Raw genomic sequence first — 16,643 nt, 5'->3', positions numbered from 1 at the left:
CCATCCTTGGGTACCGGCACTGCCCAACGAGGGAGTGAATCGGCAAAACCCGTTTCTCCGAAAACCCGACGCACAGTAGGTGCTCAAGAAATGGCCGGCTGACGTTAGGAAGCTAGTGGCCGGGATGATGCAGGCTCACGTCCCGCTCCCTCCCACACCAGGCGGTGGAACTCGGGCTGCCCACACGGTCTTGAAGGGTGTTATCTGCTCCCAACGACACCCACTCCCACAACAAAGAGGCTCGCCTCCACGGGGGCCACCCAGTCTCGGCGCACCCGGGAGGCGCAGAGGGCGAGAAGCCTGCCCGTCCCCCACGGCTGACCCCCGTCCTGACTCAGAAGCGGTCCCCGGTGGGTGCTGCTACGCCAGGGACTGAGGATTGGAAGGCAGCCTCGAGAGACCCCGAGCGCAAGTAGAGACCTAAGGCCCAGGTAGCGCCCGAGGGGCGCGCGGCGACACCGCCTCCAGCCGCGATTTAAAGGGCAGCGAGAGGCGGAGGGATCCTTTCCGACCGCTCAATACGAATCCCTCCGCTGCGAGCGAAGCGAAGCGACGACTGGCCCCGTCCTCTCGAAATTCGCTTTTTTGTTCCTCCGCCGCGGGAAGCAGCCGGCGGGGGAACTCATTTCTTTCTCGGGTTTCTCCGCCTCCCCCACCCCCACCCAACCCCCAGTCCCGTAAAAGCAACAGAGGCGGCCGAAGAATCGCGAGCTGAAGTGGTGTCCCTCCGCCCGGCCGAGGGTACTCCTTTTCGTGTCCTTCCACCGTTCCCGGGCGGCGTCCGAGCGGCTCACCGGGGGCGGCGACGCGTGTGCGGCGCGGACGGCGAGGCTCCGGGGCTATGAGGTGAGGGCGCCCGGGCACCGGAGACGGCACGCGCGGCGCCAGGACCCGGGGCGCGGAGTCGCCAGGCCAGCGGCTGCCTCCGGGATTCCCTGAGGCCGCGCGCGAGGCGAGGTGAGGCCCGCGGCGCGGGGGCGCGGGGGGCGCGGCGCGGTGGGGGCGGGGGGCTCCGGCCGCGGCTGGGACTCATTTCCCGACAGCGGATGGAGCGGGCGGTGCTGCGGCGGGGGCCGCCATCTTGGATTTTACTCTTCCCATTTTTCTGTGGAATTTTTTTTGGTGATTAATTTTCTTGGGGGACGAGAAAGTGTCGCCGGGCAGAGCGGGGGCCCCCCCCAGCGGCGCAGCGGCGGGGCGGCGGGGCCTCGACGCGCCCCGAGGAGGAACGGGTAGCGCCCGGTGAGCAGGGGGGCGGACGCCGGCGCGGGCGTGCGGGGGGCGGCGGGGCACCGGCCGCGGGCGGCGGGCTGGGGGCGGGCCGGCAGGAGCGCGGGGGGCGCCGGGCCGGGCCGGGGTGGGGGGGCCGGAGCCGGGGCCGCGGGGGCGGTGGGGGGAGGGGCGCGGCGGCGGCGGCGAGCGGGGGGCGCGGGCCCTGCAGTGGGCGCCGCGGCCGGAAGGGAGCGGTAGCGGCCGCCGGGCAGCGCCGGGCCGGCCCGCGGCCGCACGAGGGGAGCAGCCCCGCCGCTCGCGATTGGGGGACTCTGTTTTCCCTCTTCTCCAATGGGCAGCCGTGAACGGTCTCGCCCAATCTGCTGTCTCCGCCGCGCTCAACTTTGGGTTGTTTTTGTTTGGGCTCGAGCCTCATTCCTGGTCTCCTCCCGGGCCCGTCCTCCGCCCCGCTCCGTGCCTTCTGACGGCGGCCCCGGCACCTTGGCCCGGGCTGGCCTCCCTGGCCCCTGGCTCCCCCCGCCCCCTGCGCTTCGGCCCGGTCCCCCTCGGTCTGTCGGCGTCTCGGGTCCCGAGGACACGCGCTGGTCCTCCCAGAGTGACACGGTCCCCTGCATCCCCGGAGATGATGATCCGCGTCACCCCCAACTGTGAGAGTGGGGGAAACGTGAAGAAGGTGACAACTGGACCTGACTTGCTGGAACGGTATAGAAAAGCACTTGGGACCCAGAGAAAGTCACTCTTTGTCGGTTTGGGTTCCGTTGACCCGGTTTTGGAGCTCTGGCTTCCGACCCATTGAGTAGGGGAAACTTTTTTAAGAATACTGAGGAGGCGAACGTGTGTTTTTTGAAATTAAGTTTTTCAGAACTTACCAAACGAAATTCTCTCCGGCGGCGGGGGGGAAGGGGGGTGGTGGGGATCTTTATTTAGAGTAGGACGCAGAGGAATTGATTGGTTGTGATTGTGCTACTTTTCATCAGGATCTTTTTCAGGTGTAAAGCGTTTTGATATAAACTACAGTGGAGCATGGCTTAATAAGATCATTAGTGAAAACAGTTGCCAGCTGAAGCTTTTTTTTCCTTCCCCTTTTGGTCTTTAATAGTAAGAACACGCCTATAACTTTTGGGGATTAATTGTCCAAGTATAAGCATTGACTTTATTTTTTGGGGCTCCAAAATCACTGCAAATGGTGATTGCAGCCATGAAATTAAAAGACGTTTACTCCTTGGAAGGAAAGTTATGACCAACCTAGATAGCATATTAAAAAGCAGAGACATTACTTTACCAACAAAGGTCCGTCTAGTCAAGGCTATGGTTTTCCACTGGTGTTGTATGGATGTGAGAGTTGGACTGTGAAGAAAGCTGAGCACCGAAAAATGGATGCTTTTGAACTGTGGTGTTGGAGAAGACTCTTAAGAGTCCTTGGACTGCAAGGAGATCCAACCAGTCCATCCTAAAGAAATTCAGTCCTGGGTGTTCATTGGAAGGACTGATGCTAAAGCTGAAACTCCAGTACTTTGGCCACCTCATGCGAAGAGTTGACTCATTGGAAAAGACCCTGATGATGCTGGGAGGGATTGTGGGCAGGAGAAGGGGACGACAGAGGATGAAATGGCTGGATGGCATCACGGACTCGATGGACGTGAGTTTGAGTGAACTCCGGGAGTTGGTGATGGACAGGGAGGCCTGGTGTGCTGCGATTCATGGGGTCGCAAAGAGTCCGACAGGACTGAGCAACTGAACTGAACTGAAGCATTTTGAAGAAGGAAGGGAATATCAGTTTTGCCTGAAATCATCACAGATAATTTATACCTATGGGGGAAATCGAAGAGTTACTTAGTATAGACACAAATTTACTTTGTAGCCAAATGTTTAGGGCCTTCACCACAGGTGTGGTCCTGTCACTGTGGGGCTCCCTAGATTCCAGGATTAAAGTCCACAAACGCTCTGATCCCAGCCTGTGTGGGAACTCAGGCCCCTTTTCCAGTTTCTAATCACTCAGCATTCTCTTCAAATGTCCAAGCTCCGGCCCCAGCAGTTTCCCCTTCTGCCATCTTTTGATGTCTTGCCCTGCACTCTTGCATTCCTGACCCTGGAATGACACTCTTCAGAAGGGCCTCATGAGAGTGTGACCTTCTGGGTAACTCTTCCACACCACACAGAGCTCTTACACACGTGCAGAGACTGAGCCCTCAGGTTAGAAGGCACACCTGTGTGTTCCCTGAGCAGTTGTTACATTGAATTTGGTTATTTACCTGCCCATCCCCTCGTCTTTTTGGTAGCTTATTGAGTTATCTTCTCTGCTCAGAGCAGGTGCTCAATAGACACTTGATGAAAAATACTAACTTATTAATAGAGCTTGGTGATTTATATGTAGTTCTTCAAAATACGTGCATTCTATTATTACAACATTGTTTTTGTCAACAAAACCACTTAGTTTGAGAGCGAAAGGAGTAATGGGGATATTTACCCTTCAAGGGGAGAAGAGAGTAGGGCTTAATTTTTTACCCATAAACTTTGAAACTAAACTCAAAGTCATTTCCAAGTGCTGTCCTGCCTGTGTTTTCATTTGTCGTCTTGTGCACGCTGAAGTGCTTCTGTTCTAACTCTCCACACCGGAAGCAAGTAGCAGTGGGCAGCTTGGGGGTCTGGTGGAATATGCCTGTAAAGGAAGTGGCTGCAGGTTGTTTGTGTCTTTGAGCTTTGAGTTTTGTGGGTGGGGCATGCTGGTTTACAAGTTTTCCCTTGGGTCCTACATATCTGGGATTGAATCTGGTTTCTCTTAGTTTGAGTATCAGTTTGTGGCCTTGTAGGACATGAGCATGTGGCCTGATTGTGTTGCAGAGTCATTTGTGTGTGTAGCGTGGTAGCAGCTCCCTGTCCACAGGGATGCCCTTCACACGGCTTAGGAAAGCAAATCTGTTCAGACAAATGCTGTCGATTCCGTTATCCTGTGCTGCCTGCCATGGATGAGCTTTACTTTCTCTCCTCTCATAAAATCCGTCTTTGGTGGGCAGGAGTTACAGGTCTCTGTCAGCCCTGGAACACTCTAATTGCTAAGTTTTCCACACGTTGTTAAAGATGGGGACCGTGTGTCTTTGTTCCAGTGTGTATCTTAGTTCCACAGATACACTGAGGAAATAATAGAGCGTGGATAGCTGTGTCTCAGGTGGAGCTCTGTGCAGTAGAAGTTTCATGTGTAAAGATGTAACTCAGTTTTTCGGCCTGATTTTTAGTTACTTTTTATTTGGAGGGAAAATGTATTTGCTGATGTGTCTTGGTGTAGGAAATGGTTTTAATTGCAATTAAAAGCACACACTTAAGTTTACTACTGTGTAAAACTAGCCAGTGCACTTTAAATTGCAAGTATTAGGAGTTCTAACCATTAAAACACAGTGATTTGAAAAGTAACTTTTTTCTTGGATAGACTGTCAACTTTGAAATCTTAAAAAACATACTCTGAAGCTCTTAAGTATGAAATGTGAATTGAACCCTGTGGTGTCATGACTGAGCTCCACGGAACAAGCTGTACAAGGAAGGGTCCTAGTGAACAAGTCAGGAGTTCCACTGGGCTTAGGCAAGTTTCACAACTTTCTTTAAATTCTATCAACTCTACATTCCGTCCCCCCTCCCCCTCCCCCCCAAAAACCCTTTACAAATCTGGTTTTACTTTAGTTCTTACTATAAGCCCCTTCCCCATAATTTGGTGTTTCCCAGAAGATTAGAAGTGTTGGTTGGGAGAAAATGGTCATGTTTAACCAATATCTTAACTCTGTATTTTTCTACTAATGTGACTAGAGTTTGTCTTTGTCCAAATCAGATTACAGAAAGTCTGAGTAACTTTTCACTTACAAATGTATCTTGTTTTATTCAACAGACACGTCCTCAAATTTTAGTCACGCACATCTTATTTAACTTGCTTTACAGGACTTTACTATTTTAAAGGTGTGGAATAGAGAGAATCCATCTGTGCAGGAAAGACTCATTATTTTGTTTTTCTAAACCCACATTAATGTCTAGTTTAAAAATAAAAACACTTTTCTTTTGATCCCCATGTTGCTCAGAGGCAGTGGATATATTGTCTTTATATAGTTGGTGATGGAATCAGAACTGTTTGCATTAATTCTAAAATATTCTCACAGAATGGGAAAAAAAGTCACTGATTTCCATAGTCATTGATGCTCTGAATTATGTTTTGCTTCATGATTTTCCTCCCATTGGGTTGAAGGGCTCCTGGGACCGCTGGAGCACTTTGGTCGCTCACTGCCTCTGTCTCCCGTGCCAGCCAGATTGGGGGCTGGCAGCGTCTTCGTGAGACGGACGCAGACGCGAGCACTGCACGGTCTTCTCTGAGGATGTGCATAATTTCATAGTATAGCTATACAGACAGTTCCGGGGCTGGATGAAGGGCCACTGGAGTAAGAATCGATACCCGTGTTCCAGTCTGCCCCTCCTTATTTGTTTAAAGCATTGATGGGGCCAAGCCTTAGTTTCTTCATCTGTAAAACAGCTAAACGTTAACCTCTGACATCACTTGCAGTTCTAAAGTATACTCTTTTACACTTAGTCACACCCATTTTCTCACTTCTAAGAGCTAACCTAATCACTTTGCCATCTCTCCAGTTGGTTTACATAGTTCACCTGTGTATTTCACATAGTCTCGCCTCCTTGTTTTGAAATATTAAGTTGATGGTACAGCTTACAATCAGGCTTCCCTGGTGACCCAGTGGTAAAGAATCCTCCTGCAATGCAGGAGATGCAGGTTCAATTCCTGGGTCAGGAAGATCTAGACAAGGAAGTGGCAACCCGTTGCAGTATTCTTGCCAGGAAAATCCCATGAGGAGCCTGGTGAGCCACAGTCCATGGGGTTGCAAAGAGTCAGACATGGCTAAGCGAGGACAGACGCACAGCTTACAGTCAGTCGGGTTTTAGATTTTGGAGACGGGGATCCCAGAAGTTTGATTCCTCAGGTCTGTCTGGCTCACACCTCTCTGTGGCTCCTGTTTGTCAGTTGCATTTCTGCAGGATGTCCTATTCTCTGTATTAGGAGAGCACACAAAGGAAAAAGCAAGTGAGAGACCTCTGTGGGTGATGCACGTGACTCCAGTCTTGAGGTAGTCCTCCCAGACTTCAGCAGGACTCTCGAGTTCTAGACCCAGGCTATCTGTTTAAGGCAGCTTGACTTCAGGAAGGCAGCTTCATTCTGAGGTTCAGCCATCTCACGTGTGGTGACAGTACCTGTCTCACCTAGCTCATAGTGTTGCCAATCTGGGGAACCCTCGGTATGTGTGTTAGGATGAAACAAACAGCTGACCTGGGCGTCTGTATAGGAGCACCAGGTCTGTAGATCTCTTGTGACGCTAGGATTGCCTCTCAGGTCTAAGGCAGAAGAGCCCTTCAGGTGAAGGTCGTTCTGCTGTTCTGCACTCCTGCTCTGCTCATCAGATTCCTGTCTTTCTCAGGCTTCCCTTTGGTTTTGCAAAGGTCCCCCCCACCCCCACCCCCCGGCTCCGTAGTTGCCTTGTGCGGTTTCCCGAAAGCTGAAACTCTCGTGTGCCCTCTAGTGTTTCCTGGATGCAGACGGTATTCCAGCACCACGAACAGTGCCTGGTGGCTCCCAGGAGTTTGTTGATAAATCCTGGATTGAGTTGATTCTCAGTCTGCAGAATGAGTCATTTTGTCTGTCTCATTTTTAACAAGGTTGAAATATCTGATACAGTTTAACCTCTGAAGAGTATTTTCAAGAAAAGCCCTTATGTTGCATGTTGTGAAGGGATATGTATTTTTGGCAAGAAAACCAACTTACTGTTAGGAAGATGGAACCCCCTCCCTCCACCCACCTGCTGAAGAGTAAAGGGGGCTGATCCTTCAGCCAGTGAGCCAGTACAAACCCGCTTCTCCCTTCCCCTCAAAAGAGACAAAAAGACACCTCATTCAGTGGAGGATTTAGACCAAGCCAGTTGCCTCAGAAAGTATTCATTTGGTGGGTGTAGATAGATGCCGGAGTGTTTTGATCCAGAAAGGTGACTGGGTCTCTATTCACGCCTTTTGGTTTCTTCTTCGTGATCATCCAGTGGGAGCTCCGTCCCACGTCAGTCCCTCCTGTAGCCTCCTTGCCTCGTTCACAGCTCTTACCAGAACTTAGGTTTCACGCCTGCCTCACCTCCCACCGCACCCCGAGCTCGGTGAGACCAGGACCGGTGTCTGTCTTGGTTTAGGGTCCCGCTCTTCACCTACGAGGCAAAATATGCTTGAAATTGCGTTTGAGTCAGGCTTGTATTGCTTCCTTGTATGGTCAAGAGTGTATATGTAGTCTTTCAACGTGGCCTTTAGTTTTTTCTCATTCTCTTAAGGCTTCCTCTTATTTGTGAAATGAGGGTGATAATAGTCGTATAAATTATTGTATTTTTTAATGTTTTATGTTACAAATTGTGTAATTTGCTATTGTATGTTTATGAATATTAAAAACCTTGTATATTTAAGGTACTGTGATAGGGATAAACGATACGACGTATATGAAGTTATTAGCACAGTTGCTGGATCATAGTGCAAGCAGCCAGGTGGCCCCTGTGGCGCTCAGCTCTCCGTTCGTGTCTGAGCGGACGCTTGCTCAGCCATGTGTTGGGCACTGGTGGGCGCTGAGCAGCACATATCCCCAAACACTATGAGGTGGGGTGCTCCTGTGCAAGGCCTGTCTGGCTCTCAAGATGCCAATGTGTGTTTCTGGCTTCTTTTCTTTTCTCTTCACTCCGTTTTTATTTCAGTTACCGTGATAAAGCTCAGAAAGTCGTCTTTTTGGTATCATGCATTGGTAGCGTATTACTTTGTCAAGAAGTGGCAAGTCTGTGGCTTAGACAGTGCTGACTTGCTCGCTGAGCTGCAGGCTCCTGTCGCGCTGCTGCCGCCCAGTCGCATCCAGCTCTCCGCGGCCCCAGAGACTGTGGCCTGCCAGGCTTCTGTGTCCATGGGATTCCTTCAGGCCAGAAAACTGGAGTGGGGTGCCCTTTATTGCTCTATTCACAGTCACTTCTCTCCTGAGTTTCAACATCTTAGAACACTGGGTACTGCCCCTTCCTCAAATTTAGCAAATCCAGACTTTCTCATCTTTCCTGCAAATGTGTTCCTTCTCCAGTCCCTAATGCAGTTAATGGCCACCTTGCAGTGTCCCCAGCTGAAACTTGTGTCCCAACTGGAGGCCTCTGACGTGAGTCCTTTCTATCCCTCAGCACCTGCATCTGGTTTGTCACTACGTCTTGCCCAGCTTGTGTTTGAAACATGAAGCCTTTCCTCTCTCCCCGTCTGTTGCTACTCTTCGTTGCATTTACTTCTTTTAAGTGGTCTCTCCCTCTGGTCACATGCTTTTCCACTAGTGGGATACTTTCTGTGAGTAGAGTTGAGCATATTCTCTAGTCTTTCATCTGTATAACTGGGGGGAAATGAAGTGCCTCCTTTACGGGGCATGACAGTTACATGATAAAGTTAATTTAGGAAGCACTAGGCAATGGCACTCCACTCCAGTACTCCTGCCTGGAAAATCCCATGGATGGGGGAGCCTGGTGGGCTGCAGTCCATGGAATCGCTGAGGGTCAGACACGACTGAGCGACTTCGCTTTCACTTTTCACTTTCACGCATTGGAGAAGGAAATGGCAACCCACTCCAGTGTTCTTGCCTGGAGAATCCCAGGGACGGGGGAGCCTGGTGGGCTGCCGTCTATGGGGTCGCACAGAGTCGGACACGACTGAAGTGACTTAGCAGCAGTAGCAGGTGAAAGGGAGGGCTTCCCTGGTGGCTCAGTGGTAAAGAATCTACCTGCCAACATAGGAGACAAGGGTTCGATCCCTGGGTTGGGAAGATCCCCTGGAGAAGAAAATGGCAACCCACTCCAGTATTCTTGCCTAGGAAATCCCATGGACAGAGGACCTGGTGGGCTGCAGTCCGTGGGGTCACAAAGAGTTGGACACAACTTAGTGACTAAACAAGAGCAAGTGAATGGAGGAACTATTGTTGTTTTAAGAAATGGAGTTATGGTAAGAAAGATGATGTTTTATCAGATACACAACAAAGTATATTTATTCTGTTGTATCAAAATCTAGAGCTCCTCTGACTGTTAAGTTAACATATGAGATGTATTCAGTGATGTTTAATTATACATTGGTGCCGGAAGTCACCCTCCTTCTCTTCAGGAGCAGTAGGAAAAGCAGAGCTGATCTCAACTCTGTCATAAATGAGCGCCTTGCTCCTTTTCATTTTCTTGAAACTCCGTACTTTTTCTAGTGGATGAGCTGGTGTGGTGTTTCTTTTTCTTGCGGGGATTATGGTAGGACGAGGAACGGGGACTTTCTGTTTGACTCTTGGAAGTTGTGTGAGTGACACACCAGAGTGCGGTCTTCTTTGTTTCTTCCATAGTTACACGAAAAGAGGGGGCACTTGGAGACCTTTATTGTAGTAGCGGTTTCTGCTCATCTAATCCTTGTGCTGGGCTTCTCTTCCTTTTCCTAATGAGACATTAGCGAGGGTGAGTGACTTGTCCATGGTCATGTTGCTGGAGAGTAATGAATGGAGCCAGGGTGGGCCCCGGGCGCTCTGCGCCCTCCGAGCCACAGCCCACCCCAGGGTGTGCGCTGCCCTCTGCCCAGTCTGCCACCCGGCAGACTCAGTCTCGGCCCAAGACTCGGACTCAGACCAGGATTCACGTTTTGTATTCTTCTCCCCCTTGTCTTTGCCCATAAGAATCGATGATTCTTTGTTCTACTTCCGTCAGAGCTTCTCGGGAACTGTGGACTGTACTTACAGGGTCTTGCCACTAGGTGTCATCTGTTGATAGAAGAGTGAAATGCTCTTTGGGTCCCAGAGAGGAGGGTAACAAAGGAAGCGTCCTTGATTTTGTTTATGGGCACTCCTAGGTGAGCACGTGGAGTGAATGTGGAGAAATAGGGAAGGAGATTGGGGGCAGAATTTCCCTCGGCAACCACATCAGCTAAAACCTTTATTTTAGAGATAGCTGCTGAGACAGTTGGAGACACAAATCTTTCTTGCGTAGAATCCTTTGTTGTGATACATAACTGGTGTACGTACGGTGTACGTAAATAAGGTGATTTGAAGCAGTATTTTCTGTAGTGAGGAGTTTTACATGCTCAGTTGTCGATCAGTGGCCGAATAAGTGTAAGTGTTGTAAACATCTGATTGTAGACCTACCAGTGGTGGCTCTTTTGCTGTTTAAAATGGTCTGCTAAGTGAAAAATTTAACAGTTTTAATTCTCATCTTTTGTTGTAAACATATATGAATATATAATGTTCAGTACGATGCTTCTAAGGAAGGTCTTGGTTAACTGTGCTTAAGCACAGTGCATGAGTAATTCGATGTTTAGTTGAGACACCAGTTGTATCCTCACAATCCATACAGCTGTCTGTAGCCGTGTTGATACCTGCAGTTGAAGGGGGAAATGACCTTAAAAATGTATTTTAACAACTGTTTAAAGGTGCTTAACATCTCCTGTAATGTGTTGGAATTTTATGCATTTCTGGAGTCTAACTGGAATGTATTTATGCTTTGGTTTACTTTTTCACGGTCTCCGTATTGCTTTCCTGTGTGTGCTGTAAAATACCACAGAGGTGGTGGCCTGTAACGGCAGACTCGTCTTCTTTCGCAGCTGCGGTGGGCCGGAGGCAGGGGCTGGGCGGGGCTCCCTCCAGAAGCTCTCAGAGTCTTGTTCTTGGCCTCCCCCAGGGTCTGGTGTCCGTGCGTTCCTTTGCTTGTGGCTGCCTCTCCACTCTTGTGGTCTTCTGCTCAAAGTGTATGTGGTATCAAATCTCCCTCTGCTCTTCTCTTTTAAGATCATTTGTGATGACATTTACGGCCCACCTGGATAATCTCTTTCATCTCAAAAATCTGATTTAATCATATCTCCAAAGACTTCTTTCCTTGTAAACTAACATTCACACATTGCAGATTAAGATATGATAGCTGTCTTTGGTAACCATTTTCCAGCCTCCTTTTGAGAAGTTATTGCAACTAGTAACCTGGTTCCATCCCTGGGTCGGGAAGATCCCCTGGAGAAGGGAACGGCTACCCACTCCAATGTTTTTGCCCAGAGCATCCCATGGACAGAGGAGCCTGACGGGCTACAGTCTGTGGGGTCACAAAGAGTTGAACACGACTGAGCGACTTTGACTCCACTGGCAGGATTAGTGACGCCATCTCTAGCTATCCTTTTATCCTCACGGGGTGGCTGGAGTATTATTGTGCATTGGTGGGGAACTGCTGTCTTCAGGCACCATCCTCTTGCTGGTCTGAGTGGGGCTTTGCCTCCTGAGACTGCTTGAGAAAGCTGTTGAATTGACTGAAGCAAGATGCATATGAGTTTGTACAAAAGCTGGAAGAGAAAAGCAGAAATGATACTTTTTTAGTCGCTCTTTTACAAGTGTAAAGACCCGTTCTTTGCTCTAAAGTTTAGTGCTAGATGCCCGGTGAGCACAGAATCTGCGTGACAACTCCAGATTTGGAGCAGCGCCCTGCCCTAGGTGAGGGTTTTCTGCCAAATTACGGAGAAGAATCATCCCTGAGACTTCCAGCACTACCACTGGTGAACTCTGACAGGTCATCTGAATTCTTGAATGAGATTTGTTTTCTGGCAGTGTTTACAGGAGCAAGTTTTAAGGTTACAGGTGTGGTAGCTTTCATGGTAGTTTTCTAACAAATCGGCAATGCACAGTTACCCTGTCAGTTAGAGTCTTAATGGAGCAGTAATGATCCCAGATGCTTCTGGTGGCTTTGCGAGGCTTCAGCTGGTCTCATTGCGTGAATTATACTGGAGGATTCTGTGGAACCTCAGCTGTATGTTGGATGCAAGTGAGTTTGGAATAGCCGTTGACAAAGACTGACAGGAATTCTTTGGTACGTGTGTTATAGAGTCCTGTTGTCATTTTAGACTTGAAAGAACGGAGAACCTGTATGTGGCAGTGAGGTTTGTGACTGGAAAGGGGAGTGGACCTGTGCCGTGTTGGGCCTTGTGATGGGTTCCAGTGATTTGAAAGTGGACCTTATCTTGATCGTGCTGTGTGGGAAAGGCAGGCATCATCAAGTAATACACGAAGAAGCGAGTGCAGTTGTGATAAGCACCGTGAAGGAGAAATATTAAAGCGCGTATCAGGGCAGCCTGCTGGGCTGAGGACTGGCCGGTGGGCACGCCGACGGGCAGAGCCCGGGGTGTGCTCTTTGCTCTTCTGGGGCGCGTGTCTGTCTGCGGTTTCCTCTCTGGACAATGCCTTTTATTTGTGTTTGTCTTCTTGTGCTTATTTTAAATATAAAGCTCCTGGGAGTCTGGCGTTGTGACAGTGTGAGCATCAGAGTCCACAAGCATTGAAAACTTGTAGAAGGATTTCAATGACATTTTTTCACTTCCATCTGCCTAGAAGTCTGGTTTTAATTGCTGTGAGTAAAGTTTTAGAAATTGGCTTTAACTCACATACATATGGATGATGCAGAAGGATTTTTGTGAAATCTGTTTTATTTTCCTTTTTATACTTATTCTTTATTACAAGAGTAGTATATGCTTATTTTGAAAAGTCAAACCTTTTGAAGAACATGTCATGTAACAGTTAAAAAATTGCTTGTAATCTCCTTCTCCACAAACTGCTAACTGTTTGGTGTACTGAATTGTTTTCTTAGCAAATTGTAACTGAATCACTTGAAAAAGGTTTGTTCTGCTTTTTCTCAATAAAGATTTTCAAAAGCCCTCTAGCAAGCTAGAGCCTGCTTTTAAAAACATGTTAACTTTTTCATTTCAGCCACTTGGGAAATTGTTTCCTTGTCAATGGATAATTTCTCTAAGATAAACTACCTTCAGACAAGTTCAGTTGGAAACTGGTTAGAGAGTTCTTGGTGATGTTACCAGAATTGTGTCAAAATTTTTGGTACTCTTTCAGAATTGATGTTTTCATTTTTATAACAGATTTTTTAAAATCCCGATTTGTACTTAGGATACTCAATGAAACTTCCTGTGCACAAGTTTTAAGTGAAAAAGAACTGAGAGTAGAGCTCTCAAATTGGAGGCGAGCCGATGAGCTCAAAGGCACGGCAGTTGTGGTCCTTGTGAGCGCGCATAAAGGACACTCTCACAGTGGGAGTCGGGAGCCTGCTGGCATTTGCTGAGGGTCCCTCACTGGAGATAGAGTGGGCACACGGTCTATGAAGCAACTCGGTGCTTTCTTTGGAAACTTGAAATTCAAGTATTAGGGGGACCGGGCTGTTTGTTTTTTTCCAATTATAAAGAAATAGGTTCACTGTAAATGTTTTGGGGAATAGTCTTTTTGATATTAATTCTGTTCCCCCAAAACAGCCATGGCTGTCTGTTGGTGATTTGGAATTCATGATGGGGCGTGTGTGTGTGTGCTTTTTCCCTTAGTGGTATTAAAATGTGGTCAAACTTTCCTCTTTAAGCACAACTCTATAAAGAATTCTTTAAATGCTTTCCTCTTTAAATGCATCTCTTGTTTTAGCAGTTTTCTGGTGCATTTTGTATCATCATGAGTGGTGTCCCCTTTTCTTTACATTTGAATTCTCCAGGTCACAATACTGGAGTGGATAGCCTTTCCCTTCTCCAGGGGCTCTTCCCAACCCAGGGATTGAACCCCAGTCTCCTGCACTGCGGAGAAGGCAATGGCACCCCACTCCAGTACTCTTGCCTGGAGAATCCCAGGGACGGGGGAGCCTGGTGGGCTTCCATCTCTGGGGTCGCACAGAGTCGGACACTACTGAAGCGACTTAGCAGCAGCAGCAGCTCCTCATTGCGGGCGGATTCTTGACCAGCTGAGCCACAAGGGAAGCCCTTTACATTTGACAGTCGAGTCTCAAGCACGGGCGGCCTTCCCCACCTGTACTGCTCCAGTGAGACCCTTCCTTGTGCTTCAGTGTCAGATAAACTCCCAGGTGCGCTTCCCTGGTGACTTGGTGGTAAAGAACCCACCTGCCAGTGCAGGAGACACAAGTTCAGTCCCTGGGTGGGGAAGATCCCCTGGAGGAGGAAACAGCAAGCCACTCCTTTATTCTTGCTGGGAAATCCCATGGATGCAGGAGCCTGAATAACGACAAGAAGAAACCCCAGGGGCGTGTAGGGGTGAGGGAAGGTGTCCCATCCCAGAGCACAGTGACAACTGCATTTCCCTAAAGCCCGGTTGTGTCACTTTTGTGACACCTATAAAAACAGGGGGCAAAGCCTTATACAGACACTTTGGAATTCCGTCCATCAGCATACTTGGGTGATTTTAGTCCCTTCCTGATAACTAGTAAATCTGTTCATTTAAAAACTTAGCAAAACAAAGATCCTGAGAAACTCTCAAAGCATGCTGGTCTCAAGTTGACCTATCCCCACCCTCTGAATGTTACAGATGTCTTTTCTGACAACTGAAATTTAGACTCTTTTTCTCTTATTTGAAGCAAATGAAAAGAACTTAGGACTCTCTTTACTCATGATTCCTTTGTGCCATCTAGTTCTTTCCCCATGAGCTCATGTTTCAAGACATTATGTCCATTTCAGAAGTTCTTTGTCCTTTCCAAGAGAGGCTCACAGCGGCCCAGACCCTCAGAGATCTGCCTGATGAGCCCCGCAGCCAGTGCCCAGCCGGGCCTCCTTCCTGAAACGCGGGGCCCTGATTTACTCTTGCTTCGACTCCTTCCTCACTCTTTGCTCCTCCGGGTGTCCTCAGCTGCTGTTCCATCATCTGGAGTTCTATATACCTGGGCCCCCTTGGCCCTTGACATCTTTCCTCTATACTTCTCCCTGGGAGATTTCACTTGCTTCTGTGGTTTGACCTCTCACTAGTCCCCAGCTCCCAGGTGTGTACATCCAGCCTGGACCTGACCTCCAGGGCCTTGTGTCCGGCTGCCTAGACATCTCTGCTTGGTCTTTTTTTAACAGATACCTCAAACACGACCAAACCAAACTCCTCCCCCCCGCCCCACCCCGGCCCCTACCAAAACCTGACCTTCCTGTGGTCCTAGTCACCTGTATAACTTCTGAGTCCCTTCTTCCATTTGCAAGCATATCTGAGACCTCTTTCTTCCGCACAGTGTTAGCAAATCCTGTTTGTCAGCAAAACCTTCTGAAAGGATCCCTGAACTCACACTCCTCCCCCACTCTGCTACTGCGGGCCCACCAGTATCCATCTCTCCTCTCATTTACTGCTGTGGTCTCTTAACTGCTTTTTCTCTCGTCCTCCCAAATTGTTAGTTGCTTAATTAGTGCTGCTCTTCCGAATGCATTCAAGCTCTTCTTCATAAGAGCAGCCAGCAGAGGCCTTTACCACTCAGCTCCCATCCCTACTGTTTTCTCACTGAGAGTTAATGCCTAGGTCTCAGCCAGGGTTTGGAGGCCCCCGTCAGTTGTTTCTTCTGGGACCCTCCCTGGCCTGCCTCCTGCCCTCTGACCCCCTCCTGTGCCGCAGGGCTCTGCTGGTCCTTCCTCCCCCAGCTTTGTACCTGCCCTTTGCCTGTGCTCGCTCTCCAGTGCTCCCGGTGCTTCTCCCTGCCCCGCCTGGGTTCCACCTAAAACACCCCCTGCCACTTAGAAATGGTTTTATTTTCTTCAAGGTGCTGGCGTTTATTTGCTAATTTGTCATTTTCTGGAGCTTTCTTCATTAGAATTTAAGCACAGATGAGGGCAGAAGCCTTGTTTGCTGCATCCTCAGTGACTGGAGTGTAGTAGATGTAATAATTTTCATGAATTTTTAATTGGGAAATCAGAACAGAGAGTGATTTGTAAGTTGTTAGGCCATTTAAAGAATAGCCAGTACTCCTTTCTTAAATTTTTTTTTCTGCCAATTTTGGGATGAATTTGAGGTGATTTTAACTTCTAAATACAGCTCAGATGCTGTCAACCACGTCAAGACCATGGTAGTATTTCCATGTGAGCCTGCTGGGTTCCAGGCCAGAGAGACTGCACCCCTCCTCTGTTGGGAGGGGGAGCCACCCCGTGTCTTGAGCTCCTGTTTCTCCTATGAAAATACCTACCTGTGTTAGCTTTTCAAATTCCATCTCCACCTTTAATATGAAAGTGTTCTTCTAGCTCATCGTTTTGTGGGAATGATCATGCCAACAAGAGCAGATCCTGTACTCATGAGGGCAGAGCAGACGATGACCTGATGGTTAGTAGAGGCTATGTTTATTTTGAGCTAAGAAGTTATGCATAGCTCCCAATCTCTGCTAGCTTTACTAAAACTGCTTTCACAGAATATTCATTGTGAGCTGAAGTCTTTTGCTGTAATGATAGCTGTTGTTATCCAGACGAGTGGAGAGTATTGGCGCCTCTGCTAGAATATGGAATACACCCAGACATACGTGCAGTGTGTTCATTCTAGTGGAATTCAGCGACGTCTTCTGATTGACAGAGTGCTCGTTATGCTTTGGTTCCTTAAG

The 16,643-nt window shown here is 48.7% G+C and overlaps 1 protein-coding gene across 8 annotated transcripts in view; it reads left to right on the top strand.

The window, feature by feature from the left end:
• The first annotated feature begins 772 nt into the window (after positions 1 to 772).
• The window catches only part of KMT5B (lysine methyltransferase 5B), a 53,708-nt gene continuing 37,837 nt past the window's right edge, over positions 773 to 16,643 (top strand). For 3 of the 8 annotated variants that reach the window (XM_059883043.1, XM_024987358.2, XM_024987356.2), the window contains exon 1: positions 773 to 957. The gene's annotated coding sequence lies outside the window, so the exon portion shown is untranslated. Of the gene's footprint in view, positions 958 to 1,022; positions 1,243 to 1,846; positions 1,936 to 16,643 lie in introns of those variants that run through there. The other 5 variants (XM_024987357.2, NM_001076551.3, XM_005227193.5 and 2 more) reach the window with 5 other exon arrangements.

The sequence above is a fragment of the Bos taurus genome, chromosome 29, assembly GCF_002263795.3.
Source record: "Bos taurus isolate L1 Dominette 01449 registration number 42190680 breed Hereford chromosome 29, ARS-UCD2.0, whole genome shotgun sequence".
In the NCBI taxonomy this organism is placed as follows: Eukaryota; Metazoa; Chordata; class Mammalia; order Artiodactyla; family Bovidae; genus Bos; species Bos taurus.
The sequence above is the reverse complement of the archived record's forward strand: the minus strand, read 5'-3'. Positions and strand labels throughout refer to the sequence as shown.